This window comes from Cervus elaphus, chromosome 18 (assembly GCF_910594005.1).
Source record: "Cervus elaphus chromosome 18, mCerEla1.1, whole genome shotgun sequence".
In the NCBI taxonomy this organism is placed as follows: Eukaryota; Metazoa; Chordata; class Mammalia; order Artiodactyla; family Cervidae; genus Cervus; species Cervus elaphus.
This window is the reverse complement of record NC_057832.1, coordinates 103,409,017-103,421,504: the sequence shown is the minus strand read 5'-3', so window position 1 is coordinate 103,421,504 and position 12,488 is coordinate 103,409,017. Positions and strand designations below refer to the sequence as shown.

The 12,488-nt window shown below is 38.4% G+C and overlaps 1 protein-coding gene and 1 non-coding gene across 3 annotated transcripts in view; one reads left to right on the top strand and one right to left on the bottom strand.

Annotated features, from left to right (window-relative positions):
* Window positions 1–12,488, bottom strand: part of EXOC4 (exocyst complex component 4) — an 811,527-nt gene that overhangs the window by 545,630 nt on the left and 253,409 nt on the right. The gene's annotated exons all lie outside the window — the stretch shown is intronic.
* Window positions 10,199–10,271, top strand: TRNAG-UCC. The gene has a single exon. It is a non-coding gene; the product is annotated as a tRNA-Gly (tRNA).

The window sequence follows — 12,488 nt, the reverse complement described above, 5'->3', positions numbered from 1 at the left end:
AAATTACACTAGGGCTTTATTTTTTGAAATAAAAGCCACAACATCCGCCATAAACATAATAAAAAGCCAAAGAAGAGGGAGAAGAGATAACAAGGGAACAGCTGGTATCAACTGTGCACATCATTCAAAGAGGCAATGGGGCCAGTAGAGTTTTTCAATAAAAGCAAAGAGAACACTAGGTGGTAACGAAATGGATACTTTAGATGTGGGGAAGCAAAACATATTCACTACTCTTCAGGATGCCAGGGGAGGCTTGGATAACATCTCCTGTCTTAATGAGCTATACTCCATTCCCAGCTGTTCATAACAATGACAGAGTTCGCTGCAGCAGGGAATCTATATACAAAAACTCCATAGTCCCTAGAGCCAGAGGTGCAGGGCAAATGCTAAATCATACATCTGTTGATGCTTGGATGTATAAATGAAGAGGGATTAAAAAAAAAATCACCTTTCACATCTGGGATCTTTCTTCTCCATTAACTGTCAAACTTATGTATATTTTCTAATCCCTCCTTTTTTTTTGTTGGCTTTGAGCACTTTTTAAAGAATTAATCAACTTACTTTATATTTTAGGGCAATTTTAGGCTTACAGAAAACTAAATAATATGAAGAATACCCACATATCCTCTCAATCTGAGCATTTTTAAGGGTCTTGGCTCATTTAAACCATTAAATGATCACCCAGAATTTGAATGAACCAATAAATAAAGTGACCAAAGTAGAGAATTTGAGACCCTATTTAGATCTGCATAAACCAAGTGATGGTGACAATTTGAAAACAATATAATGATGTGTCAGAAAAATTTTAAATGTATAGCTACAGACTGAATCAAACTTAACCAGGGCATCACTAAAGCCAAACTCAAAATCGTTGTCTGAATATAACATTTAAAGCGAACTTTTAACAATCAGAATTTTCACAGTTAACAACATTAACATCACATTCACATCTTCACCTCCATATTTGCTAAAACCGTATGAAAACATGTTATAATGGACCTTTCTCCAATCTAAAGAATATGAATGTTCCTGAGATCAAGGTTCAGAGCATCTTGTATGTTTATCAAACAGCTTCTTTTAATTATGGAACTACTACTTTTTATTTTAAATTAGATGAGGTGCTCTACTGGGCCATGCAGATAGATGAAGAAAAAGATTATCTGGTAAGTCATCGCTACTGCTAGGAAACAATTACATGGATAATACAGTGCAGAGGTTCTCAATGGGTGGTACCTAACTTATTAGAAATACAAATTTTGGGGTCCCACTCCTAGTGCAATAATGGATCAGAAATCTTGGGGGGTGTGAAGGTATGTACACACCCAGTTGTCTGGGTTTTATCAAGCCCTCCAGGAGATTTGAATACAAATAAAGTTTGAGAATGACTAATATATTCAAGGATGCCTGACCATCAGAAAAGGGAAAACTGAACAGTAAATATGTGACCCTACCACTTTTTTTTCTTTTCTCATCTTTTCTTTCCTTCCAACACCCCCCCCAAAAAAAAAACAGAAAAGCATTTTGATAATTTTTAGAACAATGTTATATTTCATTTAAGAATGGTGACACTGTCTTGTAGGGCTTCCTACAGTGGCCTACACTGTAGACCAACAGACCACTTTCAACCACTGCCATTTTTCTCATTTAGGTGCAAATCACTTTTTTCATGCATCCCAAAATGAACTGAAACCATCTGTTTTACCAACATACAGTTGTTCCCTTGTATATGATCTGAAATTTATTCTAACTATTTAATAGGATTCTTAATTTACCTTTAGTTTTCCAGAGGCTTTCCAAATGTTTCCAAAATATCTTCCATTACACTGCCTGAACCTTCTCATTCCTTAACTTACAGCTCTGGATATATCCAGAGAAATATACAGCAGACATTTCTGATCCTAGATAATGGTCTCTTCATGTGCTCAGAGCCCTTAGTTAACCACATAAAAGGCTCCAACTATTACATGACTTAAACACATGGTATTTACTTCAAATCAACTACAGCTTGATACAAGGATAATACAATTAATATGGATGTTATTCAGGGATTCCCTTGTGGCTCACCTGGTAAAGTATCTGCCTGCAATGTAGGAGACCTGGGTTTGATCCCTGGCTTGGGAAGATCCCCTGGAGAAGGGAAAGGCTACCCACTCCAGTATTCTGGCCTGGAGAATTCCATGGACTGTACGTCTACAGGGTTGCAAAGAGTCAGACACAACTGAGCGACTTTCACTTTCATTATGGTTAGGGTCCCTGTAACTTTGCTCCCTTGTCTATGGTCTTCTCAATCTATGTCCCATTAAGTCTCTCCAGTAAAATCAGTCACATTCCTACTGCTGATTCTCCCTAACGTGTTCAGAGAAGTGAAATGCCTTTGTGAACTGATGTGCCTAGCTATGTAGTCACCTCACAGTTGTCTGCTGCACCAAGCTACATCCAGGTAAACTTCTCTCTTGAGAAACGGAATGTAGGATCAATGGAGAAAGTTTTACAGAATCTTAGATCATGTATTTAAAAAAGTTCTCCACAAATCAGTTTGGTCTTTCCTCCTAGTCCAGTGAATCACTGGTTTATTTCAGGTGACAAAACCTCTATCACAAACAAATCCCTAACTTGGCCTCAACTTAGATACAGGAGGAGTAGTCAACATTTACAAATGAGATTAACTTATTTGAGCAAATTGAAAAGAAAAAGAGTGGGGATTTCTGTCAAACTGATTCATGCTTTGGTCTGCACCATTCCAAAGAAATAAATTCCTCAACAGTTGGAGTAACAAAATGGTATTGGTCTCTCAAGTGAAGAAAGAGCCAATTATTAGGGAAATGAAAATGATGCACTAAACATATGTCTCTCCTGGCAGAAGAAGCTACAGAGGCTGAAGTCGTCACAGTATTATGGGCCTCATCTGCTAATGGGTAAGAAGTCAGCCCTTGGCGAACAAAAGGTAGATAACAGTCTCTCTCTGGAATACTAGCTCAGGAAAAGTACGGATCAGACAGGCAAGAATCCCTTTAGAAAAGAAGAGGCCTTCATCTGAGGTCCACGGACAGAATTCTAGGAGCATGTGACCTCAGATGGAGGGGGAAAAAAATCTCTTTAATTTATCAACTGTTAACTGAAATTTAGCATTTTCTTCCATTATGATTCTAGGTAATAACTACAATAATATTAACATACATGTAGCACTGTCACCAATGGAAATCAATATTTCATATTAGGTTATAGCCTATTAACGTATGTTGTTAAGTATCTCAAGACTATATTAATGCTCATAACTGCTTTGAAATTAGTGTCATTAGACTTGCCATTAGATACCAGCTATTTATTAATATTACAACTATTTCAATGTAGTTGGTTCCTTTTGTGCCTCTATACATTTTTAAGGTATTTATCTCATTCTCAGGAGTTCATGATTCAAAAAAGGCAAAGAATTCCACTTTTTTAAAAGTTTTTTTTTTTAATTTGATGTGGACCATTTTTTAAAGTCTTCATTGAATTTGTTACAATATGGCTTCTGTTTCATGTTTTGGTTTTTGGGTCGTGAGGCAGGTGGGATCTTAGTTCCCTGACGTGGGATGGAAACCACTCCTCCTACGTTGAAAGGCAGTCTTAAACAGTGGACCACCATGCAAGTCCCAAAGAATTCTCCTTTAAAAAGAAGGAAGTAGGATGGAGAACAGAGAATGTTCCTAAGTAGTCTCAGATACACCAGCATAAACCCCATTGTGAGGAAGAACTTTCCAAGAAAAAAATATATATACACGTTGTTCTTCTCTGAAATCCACAAATGTGTTAGGAAACAAAACCAGTTTATTGCTCTTACTTGGAAACAATAAAACCTAAAAAAGATTAAGATGTTCTATTTCCTCTGAGCTGGAATTCCATCACCTCCACTAGCTTTGTTCATAGTGACGCTTCCTAAGGCTCATTTGACTTGGCACTCTAGGACGCCTGGCTTCTAGGTGAGTGATCACACCATCATGGTTATCTGGGTCATTAAGATCTTTTTTTGTATAGTTCTTCTGTGTATTCTTGCCACCTATTCTTAATATCTTCTGCTTCTGTTAGGTCCATACTGTTTCTGTCCTTTATTATGCCCATCTTCGCATGAAATGTTCCCTTGGTATCTCTAATTTTCTTGAAGAGCTCTCTGGTCTTTCCCGTTCTATTGTTCTCCTCTATTTCTTTGCATTGTTCACTTAGGAAGGCTTTCTTATGTCTCCTTGCTGTTCTTTGGAACTCTGCATTCAGATGAGTATATCCTTCCTTTTCTCCTTTGCATTTTGCTTCTCAAGAGAAATAATTTTTTACCAACTGGTTGACCTTTATTAAGGCTGTCTGCTGTCACCCTGCTTGTTTAATCTATACACTGAGCACATCATGAAAAATGCTGGGCTAGATGAGTTACAAGCTGGTATCAAGACAGGCGGGAGAAACATCAACAATCTCAGGTACGCAGAGGATACCACCCTAAGGGCAGAAAGTGAAGAGGAATTAAAGAGCTTCTTGACGAGGGTAAAGGAGGAAAGTGATAGAGCCAACTTAAAACTAAATATTAAAAAAAAACTAAGATCATGGCATCCAGTCCCATTACTTCATGGAAAATAGAAGGGGAAAAGGTAGTAGTGACAGAGTTCCTCTTCTGGACTCTAAAATCACTGTGGATAGTGACTGCAGCCATGAAATCAAAAGGCGTTTGTTTCTTGGCAGGAAAGCTATGACAAACCTAGACAGTGTGTTGAAAAGCAGAGACATTACTCTGCCGAAAAAGGTCTGTATAGTCAAGCCAATTGTCTTCCCAGTGGTCATGTACGGTTGTGACAGCTGGACCACAAAGAAGGTGGAGCATCAAAGAATTGATGCCTTTGAACTGTGGTGCTGGAACAGACTCTTGAGAGTCCCTTGGACAGCAAGGAGATCAAACCAGTCAATCTTAAGGGAAATCAACCCTGAATACTTGTTGGAAGGACTGATGTTGAAGTTTAAACTCCAGTATTTTGGTCATCTGATGTGAAGAGCTGACTTGTTGGAAAAGTCCCTGATGCTGGGAAAGACTGAGGGCAGAAGGAGAAGAGGGTATCAGAGGATGAGATGGCTGGATGGCATCACCAATGCAATGGCCATGAACTTGGGCGAACCTCAGGAGACAGTGAGAGACACAGAGGCCTGGCGTGCTGCAGTCCATGGGGTCACAAAGAGTCAGACACAATTGGGTGACTGAACAACAATGACCTTTATTAATCAAACAACAGTGGCTGTTTTGGGAAAGGCAAAGGAAGCCCAGAGATAATTCTGCAAACTTGTCATCAGGAGTCACGTTCTCCTCAGTCTAAAATCCTACCTAAGGCAGCAGCCCCCAACCTTTTTGGCACCAGGGACTAATTTTGTGGAAGACATTATTTCCATAGATGGGGTCGGGGAATGGTTTCAGGATGATTCAAGCACATTACATTTATTGTGCACTTGATTTCTATTATTGTTATATCAGCTTGACCTCAGATCTTCATGCAATAGACCCTGGAGGTTGGGAACCCCTCATGTAAGGTACCACTGAAGTGACTCCAAATACCGCCCTCATGGTATGGAAGCAGTAACAAGCAGAAGGGCCATGGAGGATAATTCCAGTGGCTAAATGTCATACAAGATGGACCAGGTCAAAGCTGTTTGTGTGAAAGGATTTCAAAATGCCTGACAACAGAATAACTTTGTGAAATTCTAAAGCGATCATAAATCAACATCTTTACAATTATCAAATATGTTTTGATAGTCCAATCACCATGCACAAGAGATATTCCTGAAACTGTGGTTTAAGTCAGATACTTTCAAGATACTAAGAAAGGACTTATCATTGACAGGGATCTTATAGTAAGAGTTGAGTGGTCTGTGGCCATGGTTAGGGGAAAAGTGCCAGTAAACTATCTCAACGTTGCATGCATCTACCTGAACTAATTTATAGGGATCTGTTGACCATTAATATATGTAAGTCCTCACTGAATTCAATACGTAGCTTCTGGTTTAACAGAGGTGTGCAAGAGCTAACTACCATCTCCCATTTATTGTTACAAGATTCTAAACTTTCAACTTCTCTTTCATGACTCTTCCACTATATTAAACCCGAAGTGGGCAGTCTCAAGCAATGAGTGCATAAGAAGTGGTGGCACATTACAGTTACTAGTTGGAATTTTAACTGAGGGTAAATAACAGTTATCACTGCAATGCAGCTTTAGAAGTACTTCTGTCTGGCATCAGGCAAAAGCAAACAAAAAATGGACAGTGAAGCACCAGTAGGCAACCTGACTTGGTTCAGAAATGAAATGTAGATGCCCTTCAAATAAGATTGTTTCAGAAAAGACTTCAAAATGGAACCGTAGACCATGGGTTTCAGATGGCCGTATCATGGATCCTTGAGCAGGAAGGCTCCTGATTTATTCTAGTCACTCTTAAAATGATGCTACTTAAAGGCATGTGTGTGCAAGGACCTCACAAAGGGATATGTCCAAGACAGATTCTGTGCATTTAAAATGTTCTGCAGCTAAAAAGAAACACCTTTCCTCTCTTTGAACAGTAAATTTTCTATCTTCTACACCACTGTGCCATCTCAATTAAAAAAAAAATCTGCACATGCAATTATGATTCAATTGAAAACAAAGGTAGTGCCACTATAATTGTGCCCAATGAGCCCAAAATATTAAACTTTTATTTTCAAGTATGGTTTTCATCACTCTCTCCTCCAGTGCAGTATATATGATAATATATTATTTGTTATTCAGAGGGGAAGAGTTCCATACAAAATGAATGACTTCAATTGCCTTATAAATAAAACATAGATAAATGTCTTGGTAAAATAAATTAAAGGAGCATTTGTATTTGATCACTCCATCATATTACTGCCTATCTACAAGCAGAAGTTGTTGCTATGTATTTTGTGAAATTCATTATATGTAAAGTCCATAATGGCTAAAACTCAAACAAATCTCATGTATTATGCACCTCAGAGAGACTTGAAACACATTATAGGCACAAAAGTCAGAAAATGTAATGATGGCCCACACCTGTAGTTTGGGGGATTATTTGCTTGTTTGGGGAAAGCCTTTCCCAGCTAGATTATTTTAAAAATTAAGCTATAGCACATTTAAAAGTATCAACATTTAAATGTATTAACATTTAAAAGTAGATATTAAACTTCACTTCCCCTTCTTAAAATTTACTGAAATGGCTGAAGAGGATAAATTAGTCTTGATGATATGCCTTTGCTGGTTTGGATTTAATAAATAGGATCATTATATAAACTACTTAAATCCATTTTTAAGGAAAGCTGAATCCACATTATTATGACTGCATTGCTAAAGTAACAAATACCGTATGAAACAGAAGTAGAATAAACAACAAATAATAAATACACGATATTTTGCTCTGGGGGGTAATTCCAGGTTATCCTTCATTTTTCCCATTATTGTTGAAATACACGGGGGACAAAACAAATTTCAAACACTATAGAAATAAATAAGGAACGCTGATGGTTTAAGGGAGTGTTTGAAAACCAGAAATGACAAAAATTATTTTCAGTGAGAACATCATGAAAGAAAAAGCCTTTTTCTCGTGTGCTACGGCAGGGTGATTTACAAATAAAATCTTAATTACAACCAATATGAAAGATGAGGCAACATAAAAAAATCACCTGATTTCTACAGATTTCAAGTTATAGACTATTGTTTCCCATAGCATATACAGCTCTAAAAGAATGATTAAGATAACAATAGTAAGTGTATTCAATGCAATAAAAGTTAAAGCCTGATTTCATATAAATGTCAATGTACAGATTTATAAACACTGTCATTTCCACTAGCCAGTATTATTAAGCTGGCTCAGTTTACCATCCAAATCAGGTAATATGTGCATACGAGCCCTGAAGGGTCAACATTCCACACGGAATCCTTTATACAGCATCAGCGACAGTAATAATCCTGCATCTGCAGTTTATTTCCCATCATACTCAGGCCATCTTCAATACATACTTGGTTGATTTTTATGGCTAGGTGGAGAAATGCACAAATGAAACTCAAAATCTTCACTATCGTGCTGAGTTTGTTGTGTGGCAGGAAAGAGAGAGGAGGGGGTAAAAACAAGAAGCAGAAACAGAGAGAAAAGATAAAGGACAAAAACAGGAGAGAGGTGAAAAAAGAGAGGAGAAATGAAGGCAGGACTTCTGGAACGGAAAGGGAGAAGAATTAGCAAGAGCAACAGAATGCCCTTCCAGAACTAATTGATGGAAACTAATAACTTGCACTACTTGCATTTCTAATGTAACTTCAGTACTCATTCTTTTTCATCAGAATATGTTTTCTTTTTAAACATTCTGCACCAAATACTGTATTTGGTACAAATAAAATCTGTACAGTACTTTAACTGAGCACTGTTTTCCCCTTTTCTCAAATCAGGTTCATCAACTGACAAATGAATTTGTCAACATTTCACATTTCAGTAAAACAAGGGCCCCAAAATCCAATTCCTTCATATTCAGATGCTACTGAATTCCTCCTACGGGCCAGATTCTGTGCTTGTCCCTGAAAACATCAAAATGAATAAGGTACCCCCACAGAATAACACAGATACAAACACAGTAATACAAAAAGAACGTGGTAGGTACATTAAGAGAAATGCATAGGTCTTCTGGTACACCCAAAACAGGATTGCATCTGATTAATAATGAAATTGTGCTGTTTGTGACACCAGGAATGGACCTGGAGGGTATTATGCTTAGTGAAATAATTCAGAGAGAAAGACAGATACTGTATGCTTTCAATTGTATGTGGAATCTGAAAAATAAAGCAAATGAATGAATCTAATAAAACAGAAAAAGACTCACATAGAGAACAAATGGCATGCAGGGAGAAGCAAAATAGATAAACAGGACTAAGAAGTACAAATTATTAGGCATAAATGAGTTACAAGGATGGAATGAAAAGCAAGGATGTACAGTGAATTTTTTATAATAACTTTCTATGAAATGTTGTTCAGTCACCAAGTCCTGTTCAACTCTCTCTGACTCCATGCACTATACCCCACCAGGCTCCTTTGTCCATGAGATTCTCCAGGCAAGAATACTGGAGTGGGTTGCCATTTCCTTCTCCAGGGTATCTTTCTGACCCAGGAATTGAACTTCCATCTCCTGCACTAGCAGTTAGATTGTTTACCACTGAGCCACCAGTGAAACCTTTGTATGAAATACAATCTATTAAAACATCAATTTATTGTTATGTGTCTAAAACAAAATACTATAAGTCAACTTCACACCAATAAACATAAACAAGTAAAACAGATAAAAACAGTTTCTCAAATATTCTGAACTGGCTTTGCCAATCTGCTGGTTTCCAAAGAAATACATCTTTCACATAGGTTTAAAATATAAAAATAAATATGGTGTTAAGTTGTTGAGCAAAAATGTTTTAGCCTTTCTGACAGTTTCATTTATAATGGTGATGGTTGCACAACTGTGCATACCCTAAAAATCACTGAATTATACATTTTAAATGGGTGATTTGTATGGTCATGTGAATGATATCTCAATGAAGTTCTGCATTAAGAAGTAACAGAAAAGGATTTTTCTGGTGGTGCAGTGGCTAAGAATCCACTTTTGAATGTAGGCTAGTGGGTTCAATTGAACCCCTGATTCGGGAACCAAGAGCCACACACTACAGGGCAACTAAACCCACAAGCCACAAGCAGAGAGAAGCCTGTGTACCACAGTGAAGACGCCACATGCCGCAACTAAGACCAAACACAGCCAAAGATGAAGTTTTTTTTTTAAGTAATAGGAAAAAAGATGCAAAATATCTCAAGAAAAAGCTCCCTAAAATCTTCTCGTGTTCATCCAGTTGCTGAGACTGTCATACGACCCATGTTAGAGACAGTAATTGTAGCAGTGATACATCAAAATCCTTCCAGGATTTTAAAAGCCCTGCCATTGAGGAATGATTCCACTCAAAGATGTATTGATGAGATGTCAATTAACAAAGATAAATTTCCTATTAAGAGTGATGAAACCACAGTTACCGACAACAAGGCTCTTCAATGGCATATTTTCATTAGTTTGATCAGGATTTTAAACTTGTAAGAAGACATGCTATTGACAGATTCTTTAGAAACTGGTTGAACTAGAGCACTTACTTTTGCTACTATAAAAACTTGGCTTGGGACTTCCCTGGTGGTTCAGTGGCTAAGACTCTGTGCTTCCAATGCAGGGGGCCCGGGTTCAAACCCTGGTCAGGGAACAAGATCCCATGTGCTGTAACTAAGACCTCATGCAGTCAAATAAATAAATAAATATATTTAAAAAAAAAAAAAAACTTGGCTTGACGAAAACAAGTGCCCTTTGAAAATTCAGTGCCCTGTGCTACTGATCATGAAAAAGCAAGAGAGTTCCAGAAAAACATCTATTTCTGTTTTATTGGCTATGCCAAAGCTTTTGACTGTGTGGACCACAGCAAACTGTGGAGATTTCTTAAAAAGATGGGAATACCAGATCACCTGACCTGCCTCTTGAGAACTCTGTATGCAGGTAAGGAAGCAACAGTTAGAACTGGACATGGAACAACAGACTGGTTCCAAATCAGGAAAGGAGTACGTCAAGGCTGTATATTGTCACCCTGTTTGTTTAACTTACATGTATCATGTGAAACGCTGGGCTGGAGGAAGCACAAGCTGGAATCACCAAGACTGCTGGGAGAAATATCAATAAACTCTGATATGCAGATGACACCGTCCTTATGGCAGAAAGTGAAGAACTACTAAAGAGCCTCTTAATGAAAGTGAAAGAGGAGAGTGAAAAGTTGGTTTAAAACTCAACATTCAGAAAACTAAGATCATAGCATCTGGTCCCAATACTTCATGGCAAATAGACGTGGAAACAGTGACAGACTTTATTTTGGGGGACTCCAAAATCACTGCAGCTGGTGACTGCAGTCATGAAATTAAAAGACGCTTGCTCCTTGGAAGAAAAGCTATGACCAACATAGAGAGCATATTAAAAAGCAGAGACATTACTTTGCCGACAAAGGTCTGTCTAGCCAAGGCTATGGTTTTTCCAGTAGTCATGTATGGATGTGAGAGTTGGACTAAAAAGAAAGCAGAGCGCCGAAGAATTGATGCTTTTGAACTGTGGTGTTGGAGAAGACTCTTGAGAGTTCCCTGGACTGCAAGGAGATCCAACCAGTCCATCCTAAAGGGAATCAGTCCTGAATATTCATTGGAAGGACTGATGCTGAAGCTGAAACTCCAATACTTTGGCCACCTGATTCAAAGAACTGACTCCTTGGAAAAGACCCTGATGCTGGGAAAGATTGAAGGCTGGAGGAGAAGCAGACGACAGAGGACGAGATGGTTGGATGGCATCACTGACTCAATGGATATGAGTTTGAGTAAGCTCCGGGAGTTGGTGATGGACAGGGAGGCCTGGCGTGCTGCAGTCCATGGGGTCACAAAGAGTCGGACATGACTGAGCAACTGAACTGAATTGTGCTACTGGTGGAGCGACCTCCAGGGTCGGAAGACGTAAAGCTCTTACAGCCTGCCTAAAGAAAGTATATTCTGAAGTTCTTGCAACACACTGTGCTGTGCATTGAAATAAACCAATTGCAAAAAAAAATATTTGTCCACTTCTTTATCCCTCTCACAGTATAATAATTAAAACCAACAATAATACAGTAACACCACACACACAAATGTAACTTTCGGTGCACCCTGTTGCCTCCATGGACAGTCTCTAAATCTAGACTGGGAAGCAAGTGAAGTGAAAGTTGCTCAGTCCTATCCGACTCTTTGTGACCCCATGGACTAGAGAGTCCAAGGAATTCTCCAGACCAGAATACTGGAACGGGTAACCTTCCCCTTCTCCAGGGGATCTTCCCAACCCAGGGATCAAACCCAAGTCTCCCGCACTGCAGGCAGATTCTTTACCAGCTCAGCCACCAGGGAATCCCCTGGACTAGGGAGCCTCCTATCAATTATTTAAATACTAAAGGAATTATCTGGTGATGCACAGAAGCACCCCACTGTCAAGTTTTCTAGAAAAGTCATTCTAAAAGTGAATGTTAGAAATTATACGAAGAAGAAAAAAGAGTTACTTGTTTTAAAAATAAGGATGCTCTTCTGAGTTGAATATTAGAACTAAATCAAATTGTATTCCATGACTTGTAAGAAAATATTATCAATATCATTAATCCATGTAAGTCACCTTGAGCAATGTTTGGATATAACAGACATTTCATAAAGTTTATGCATCACACTACACACAAGATATGAAACAATGGGTAAGCCTCAAATGGTGGATGCCAGAAAAACACCATTCAATCCAATAACTGGCTACGTCTCCTGCCCAATTGCTGCCCAGTATTTTGGAGAACAGACAGCGCTCACGTACACCCAGTGATTTCAGGAATCCAGATAATAATCAAGAAATAGGAGTAAACACGAAAGGCTGCTAAAGCGAC